The 7,570-nt window shown below is 36.7% G+C and overlaps 1 protein-coding gene across 1 annotated transcript in view; it reads left to right on the top strand.

The window, feature by feature from the left end:
* The first annotated feature begins 309 nt into the window (after window positions 1–309).
* Window positions 310–7,570, top strand: part of LOC113026066 (cingulin-like protein 1) — a 53,995-nt gene continuing 46,734 nt past the window's right edge. Inside the window, exon 1 of the mRNA XM_026174484.1 lies at window positions 310–387. The gene's annotated coding sequence lies outside the window, so the exon portion shown is untranslated. The remainder of the gene's footprint in view (window positions 388–7,570) is intronic.

Below are 7,570 nucleotides of genomic sequence, written 5' to 3'. Positions count from 1 at the left end.
TATACATATATATGTCACTTAATGTCATCAGAGGGAGAAGGTGGTAACCACAATGTCCCCAGGGAAGGAAACATTCCTGAAATAGTTGCAAAAGCTGCCCATGGTGCATTGCATTTCCCAAAATGGTGTCAAAGACAGAGAGTGAGTTCGTTCTCATGCCTCTCAAAAATGTTCTCGTGGATTTCTGCCAGAGAATGTAACGTTTAACCAGCTCAAACCTTCGCTCCTCCCTTCCCGGGCGACTTTGCGTGAGTCAGCTGGGCTCATTACGCACGTTCCGGTGTGCGGCAGGTGTAACTCTGGCCACACCCACAAGGAAACTCCTGTCAGGCAGACTCAGCAGGCTGTCAGTCGGCATCAGAGCACCGCAGAAAGGAGGAGGAACAGGTAAGAAGCTCATAATTTACCAGGAACACTTGTTGGAGTTTAATGGGAGCGCTTTGGTACAGCTTTTTTTGCTGACACTGATTTCGGGTGAGAAATGCGCTGCTTTCACTTAAGAGAGTTCACGGCTATTTTCCTCAAACTGGATCGCAGAAAAACTAGTCTTTTTTTAAGGATAGGGCTGAGGAACAGATAATCCAGCTGATGCAGGGAAGCACAGAGACTGCTTCAGGTCAAAACTGTGCGCAAAAATAGTTAAGCTAAACTTTTAAAGTTTAGCCTGCGGCAAATGGAGATGCAGGCTTTCATACATTCAGCCAAAGTACATAGTAACATTCCGAATGATTGATTTAGCATGTAGATCTTCAAATAATGAATCTTGAGACAGGCATTGTAAACGGAGAGAAGGTACCGTACAGTTTGATAATCCAATTTCCAATCCAATTTTATTTATAAAGCACTTTAAAATACCCAGCACAGGACCAAAGTGCTGTACAGAAAATAAGTTAAAAACAATAGAATAAAAGAAAACAGCACAAATGAATCAATATAACACATAATACATAAAAATTAAAATAGCCCTATATTAAAAAAGAAAACAAGATAAAACAGCACAGAATCAACTAAAAACAACTAAAATAAAAATAAATAAATAAAAACCAACATCTCATGTGGTGTCAAAGGCCAGGGTAAAGAGCTGCTTTTTCAGGAGTGACTTAAAAACGGGTAGGGAAGACTGTTAAGAATAGGTAATTAATATGGTGATTGAAGAACTATGAAGTAGGATTAAAGCTACTGTTGTTCCAGGAGCATTATGTAAGAGCTGTTCAGAGTTATCAGCATTAGTGTGATAATGTTACCAGAAATCAATAGTCCTCAACTTTTGTGGCCTGCCTTACTGCAGTCTGTGTTTGAGCTTGAGTACTTTTCATGGTGCTGGTATGCAGGTTGTAATACCTGTAGTGTATTAATACTGTGGAGAAACGTGTAAGTAATGCAGATACCGTTACTTAAAAAAAAAAAAAATTTCAATACAATATTAAATACTTTAAATTTGATTATAGAATGAAATATAAAGTGCAACATAGTGCAATTGTGTAACATCGTATTATACAAAGTCAGCGTGGACTCAAAAGTGGTTACTACAGGCTTGTCCTTGCTTTGTATCATGTTAATGAAACAACCTAAAATTAGGCGCTGGGCTCATTCTCACTGTTGAGCTACATTACACATTTCAGTGTTGAAAAACTTGACTGACATGCAAAGAGCCTTGACCTCGGTCTTTTCCAACACCTTCAGGATGAACTGGAAAATCATGTGGAAACCTTTTAGGAGTCTGAGCTAGAGGAGCATTTAGTGTCTGTGGCTTTGGAATGACAGATTCAGTTTTCATGTGTATTGTGGGTGTGCTGTGTGCAGTTTGTGTCTACATACTTATGGCCAGAAAGTATAGTGTGAGGAGTTTATACTACCTTCCATGAAATCTCAATGTTGTAAAGTGGCATGAAAATATAAGTTTTACAGTTTCTTATCCACCATAATAGTGACTTTAAGCTACGTCTCTGCAAGATCAAACTCGTGTCAGGCATTGACAATAAAATTCCTTTTTCTTTTTTTAATACTGATGATATCTAACAGTTTTCATTTTCTCAAGAGTACTCTGCCCCCTGATAAGAGGCCAACAGAGATGAGATGTTATCTTTATTTCAGCTGGGTGGAGGGCGCTATGTGAACTTTTACTGACTCCACGTGGAGCTGCTGTGTTACTTAACACTTAATTAGTAATAGTCACAACAACAATAACAACACCTAACCAAACCATGCTGTTCTTAACTGGGTCTCTACCCCTGCATGCCTGTTTGGTTGAAGAATTAAGTTGGGCGACTGATTACAAGCTGTGATTGTTTGTGTGGGTGTGTTTATGTGCGTGTGTGTAATCACAGTAAAACACAGTCCTGGAGACACCAACAGTAGTGAGAACTATGGCAGTTTTAAGCCAGAAGATACAACAGGCTAGAGAGAGCAGTGGTTGTTAGGCTAGTTCTTCTGTGAAATAGTCGCCACAAATCGATATTATTTTATCACATTAACAATAATTAAAGGAATAAGTGAGTTCCTATAGCCATTGTGAGCTTATATCTTTGTATTTTTTTTCTAGTTTCTTTTGTTTTTAGCTTGCAGGCCAGCGAGCGTGTTGCTACGCAGCTACTTTTACAGTCTTGACAGCTAGCTTAAGAAGCAGGGATATTAGTTATACATGAGTTGCTTTAAAGGGTGACGTCAAGCACATACAATTAATTATTATATTTCTGAAAGTTCTGTTTTCTCACATATGTTGCAAAATGTAGAAAATGTCAGCCTCACAGAGATGTGCTAGCAGGCTAAAATGAAGTCAGCTTTACGCAGTTATGTGTTAAATATCGGTGTTGTTGTCCTGTGTTCAGAATGTAAAATGTGCTTTCTAAAGCTGGTTTTTCACAATTGTCTAAGGAAAATTGCAGTCATTCATGTGTAAATGTTTTCTTGGCTGAAGAATGCAGAAACTATTGCCAGCTGTTAGCATTACTGATTTTCTTGCTTAGCTAAAGTATCTTTGTATTAGTTCACTTTCCATGTCTTTATCTTTCATTCCATCTTTTTCTGTTCTGATCACCCTCATCTCCTACACAGCTGTGCTTTTTCGTTCACTGTTATCTAACATATTTTTTACTGTTACTCTCAATTTTGCACTATTTTACTCTTGACTCTTCAGTTTTTAGTGTGTGTGTGTATATATGTTTTTTTGTTTTTTATTTTTTTTATTTTACTTACACTGTGTAAATGATGACTTGGATTTTCTTGCATGCCAGAAGTTAAGCTTTTTAGTTTTGTTGTATTTAGTACTCTAGTATATGTTACATTATTTTTTGTACATGCTTAAAAAGCTGCCAAAGCTTTTAGCTTACACTATATATGTGTGTGCGTGTGTGTGTGTGTGTGTGTATATGTATATGTTCTGATATAATATATATATATATATATATATATATATATATATATGATGTGTGTATGACATTGATTCATTTAGTCTAGACACAATGTACATGACAATATGTACATGTTTTTAAAAAGGGTTGAACCAAGGCAATGACTGACCCAACACACCCCACAAGGCATTAGTCATTGCATATTGTGCAGCAGTATTTCTCTCTTTTTCTATGTCAAATTTTGACTTAATCCCTTTTCTCACTGAGAATGTTCCAACAATTCATCATACCTCTCTCTGTTTCAGTCACCCTTTCTCCCCTTTCACTCTCACCCAGTTCCTTTGGTTTCTTAATACCACTTTCTTATCTTTTGGATGTTTCAGTTTTTCCTTTTCATCAGTTTTTCAAACTCAACCATGTGTATGTATGGGACAAAAACATTTAGTTTAATCATGTGTAACAACTTCAACCTGTTTCTGTATCCAGCCTCTGTCCTTCGCACACCCATCCTCTCTTTAATGCGTTTTAATGGAACTACATTCTTTCACTTGACTCTAGCCCAGGCAGTTAACGAACCAGACCAACAAGAATACACAACTGATCTCTTTCACAGTTTTGCTCAGCACACACCCACCCTACACTCTCTCATTGCTCTCTCTCTCTTGCCTTGTCACTGTTTGTAATGGAGTAGAGATGGGTTAAAATGTTGTGTAAGTAAGTGTTAATGCAAGTCAAAGAATAACAGATTGTAAAAAAAAAAAAAAAAAAATCTCAAATTCTGTGTAAGATCTTTGCTGGATTTTTTTCCCTGTTTCTTAAGGGCATAAATTTCAGACACTGTTTATCTGTGGTAGATAATTTCTTTTCATAAGGAAGTGGAAGGATTGCCACTTCTCTTGTCCTATATTTGTCCAGTTTCCCCGAATGTTTTAAGGAAACACTGCACGCCATGCTGAGATACCACCTTTTGGTGTAAAAATAATATTTTTTCCCCCTTACACTGTATTATCTTTGCCATTTTTCCAGACATTCAGCTAAAGAAATGAGGACAAATAATGTGGCTAAAGATAGATTTCTGAATTGGTTCGTTGCTAAGTTGTCTGTTATGTATAGACACAACACTGGTTTATCCCTTGTGTTAAGTGCGTTTTTTATGCTTGAATGATTCATCGGTTAGTGTTGAGTGGCTTAACAAACAAAGAAACATTTATCCAAAAATGGTCAGGTACAATGACTGGAGTGAAATTGAGTGAAAAGGCAGCCAATGTTCAAATACAAAAGCTCAAAGATTGACTTTTTAAAAAGAAAGGCTCCTTGTAAGCAAAGAAAGAAATGAAGGATACTTTAAGACCTTTGCACAGGACTGTATGAGGAGACATTTTATTTAAATTATATTTAAATTCCTTGTAAATGCACATTTGGATATCTGTTACAGAGAAACTTATCTAGCCATTAGATTATGGTAACTTAATTGCTGTTGACGTGGCCTTCACAGTACCTTTAGCTACATGCCAGTAACACGTTACAGTTGCTTACTACCCACAACACTTGGCCTACATCACAAACAGGTTAGCCGCATTAATTAAAGGGAATGGCTTTAAGAGAAATGTATCCTGTATCTATGGTTTCAGTTTCTCTAGTCAACTCACTGCCAGTGCACAAACCTAACTTTGCCAACACCATCATCAGCCCTGCAACCCACTGCACTCTTGGTGTCACATTTTTGCTAGTTTAACATTAAAATTTATGTGATGAGCTGATAATAATTTGGAGCTTTTGCATTTACAGTATAGTGTAAAATGTCTTTTTTGGCTTTCATAAATACAAAGTGCTGTTTGAGGGTTTAGACTTGGCTTTAGTTTAAAAATTACAATCAAGTAAAGCTTCATAGCAACATGGCTGAAACTCTGACAATTGTTTCTCATTAACTTTATTGGTAATGTTTATTTTGTTTTCTTCAAACTGAAAAAAGATATTATGGAAAGCATTTCTTAAACACTAACTAGGAAGTCTAATAAGGACGTCCAAGCAGTCTTAAAGAAGTAGCTCAAAGTGATGTTGAATTGACATCTGCAACATCAGTTTGACTTTCATTTTGGAGCATGCTGAACCTGATGTGCATTTACTGGACGAAAGTTTTCATCCCATCCTTGAAGTCTTGATCAAAAACTAAAATGATTTTTTTCAAGACATCAAATTAAAGAAAGAAAAAATGGTTTTGGGCAAATTATATAAAGATTAATAAGGATGTATATAATTTTCATCAGTGCTTTCTAATCCTGAACACATTAGCACTAAGGCTACATTCACATCACATGCTGATGCGGCCTGAATCGAGATTTTATAGCTCCAAATGACTGTGGGAACTAATAAATTACACATCAGAACTGGCTCACTTGGATACGTTTTCCTAGAACGTACTGCACAAGAGATTTACTAAAAACAAATGAAATTTAAAAAAAAAAAAAAAAGAATATCAGTAAGGCCTGTATTGTGAACAGTTTCCCAAGCCCATTTGGGACAGTCTCATAGACGATCCCAACTTTCACAAAGCTGGGTGTGTGCGAGAATAATTGAGATTATAGATGATGTCATTGTTTTTAAGAAATTGTTTCTCACCTGTAGATACAAGTCCTTATGTGTGACTACTTCATTTGCCGAAACCTCCATTACCTTAACGTTTAGCTATGCCATTTAAGTAAGAATGATGACATCAGCATTCAGAAATTCACTTGATGTCAAATCTTTGGTGACAAGTTTTGACATTTTTATTAGAAAGGGCAGTTACAAATTTAAATTCAAGAATGTTTTAATCCATTTTTTTCCTTGAATTTTCAGGAAAAGGTTTATTTTATTTATTTTATTTTCTTAAGGTAATATTCCAATCAAACATCCACATACTCAGCATTTATAATCAGTATTTTTGATCTTCTAAAGAAAGTAATTATGCACTTTTTCAGTGTCATGTTTGTGCACAGGTAGGTGAATGCAATTAGGTGACGAAAAACACCAAAGTGTCTTGTCTTATTGAGGTGCATTCCCATAGCTGTTATGCTTTTTTGCTCACAGTGCTGTCTGTCAGATGATATTCAAAGTATGTCTGTGTTTGCTGTCATTCTTCCTAAAGCTTCACTTGTGTTTGCAGAAGTGATTGTACATGTTCAGCAGCCTGACGGAGACAATATGTCAAATACCTGAACCTTAAAAACCATTACGTTGTCTTTTTATGCAGCTTAGTAATCATTCATTCTCCACTTAATGAAATGCACTTGATTAAAACAGTCTGACCGCCTGTATAACAGCAGATGTTTTGGCAGTGTGATGGTCTGTAGCTTTCAACTAACCACAGTCCTTCCAGGAGTAGATGTTCCAACATCTAGTCCTGGGACGATTATGACAGTACAATTAGAAAAAACCTGATCAAGTGTTTCTTATTTCGAAGAGTTTCCGGGAGAAAACTTCCTTTCTTTAAGAAAAACATGGCAGTATTGTTTAGATTCATGAAACGATGTCCTTCAGACAGAGAAGACTGGTGTGGAGATGTTTGGCCAAAACCAAACACAGCATATCAACACCGCAAACTACTGCCAGCTGTCACTCAGCTGGCCATGATCTGCTCTGTGTACCAAAGTATTTTGGAGTCAAGTGTGAGACCAGCTATCTGACATGTTGGCCCCAATTGAGTCATTCAACAAGAAAATGATCCTAAGCACAACAGCAAATCTACAACAGAATGGCTGAAAAAGAAAAGGTGATGTGACGATCCGGTCAAAGTCCAGAGCTCAACCTGACTGAAATGCTGTGGCAGGACTTTAAGCAAACTATGCACAACCTCAATGAACTGAAGCGATGATGTAAAGAAAACAACCATAATTCCTCCAGAAATGACGTGAGAGACTGGAAAGGTCATATAGAAAGCAGTTACTCTAAGTTATAGGTGCTAAATGTAGTTCTACAAACTGTTAAGTCATGGGTGTACTTAGTTTCAAAAAACTAGAATCTTCCTTTGGAAAGTTTGTGGAATGATAGCTCGGCTTCACAAAACAGTATAATTATTTATCTTCTATTGCCCCTAGGTTTACAACAAGCCACCTATTGTGTGCAACATTCATTCCTATTATAATCAAATGTCAAGCTGTCTGGTTTGGGAAACACCCCATAGTGGCATCTGGTGCCCATCAATCATTAACACAATGGAAGAAAGAATTTTTTATAAACCC

The sequence above is a fragment of the Astatotilapia calliptera genome, chromosome 7 (genome assembly GCF_900246225.1).
Source record: "Astatotilapia calliptera chromosome 7, fAstCal1.2, whole genome shotgun sequence".
In the NCBI taxonomy this organism is placed as follows: domain Eukaryota; kingdom Metazoa; phylum Chordata; class Actinopteri; order Cichliformes; family Cichlidae; genus Astatotilapia; species Astatotilapia calliptera.
This window is presented reverse-complemented; position numbering and strand designations above follow the sequence as displayed.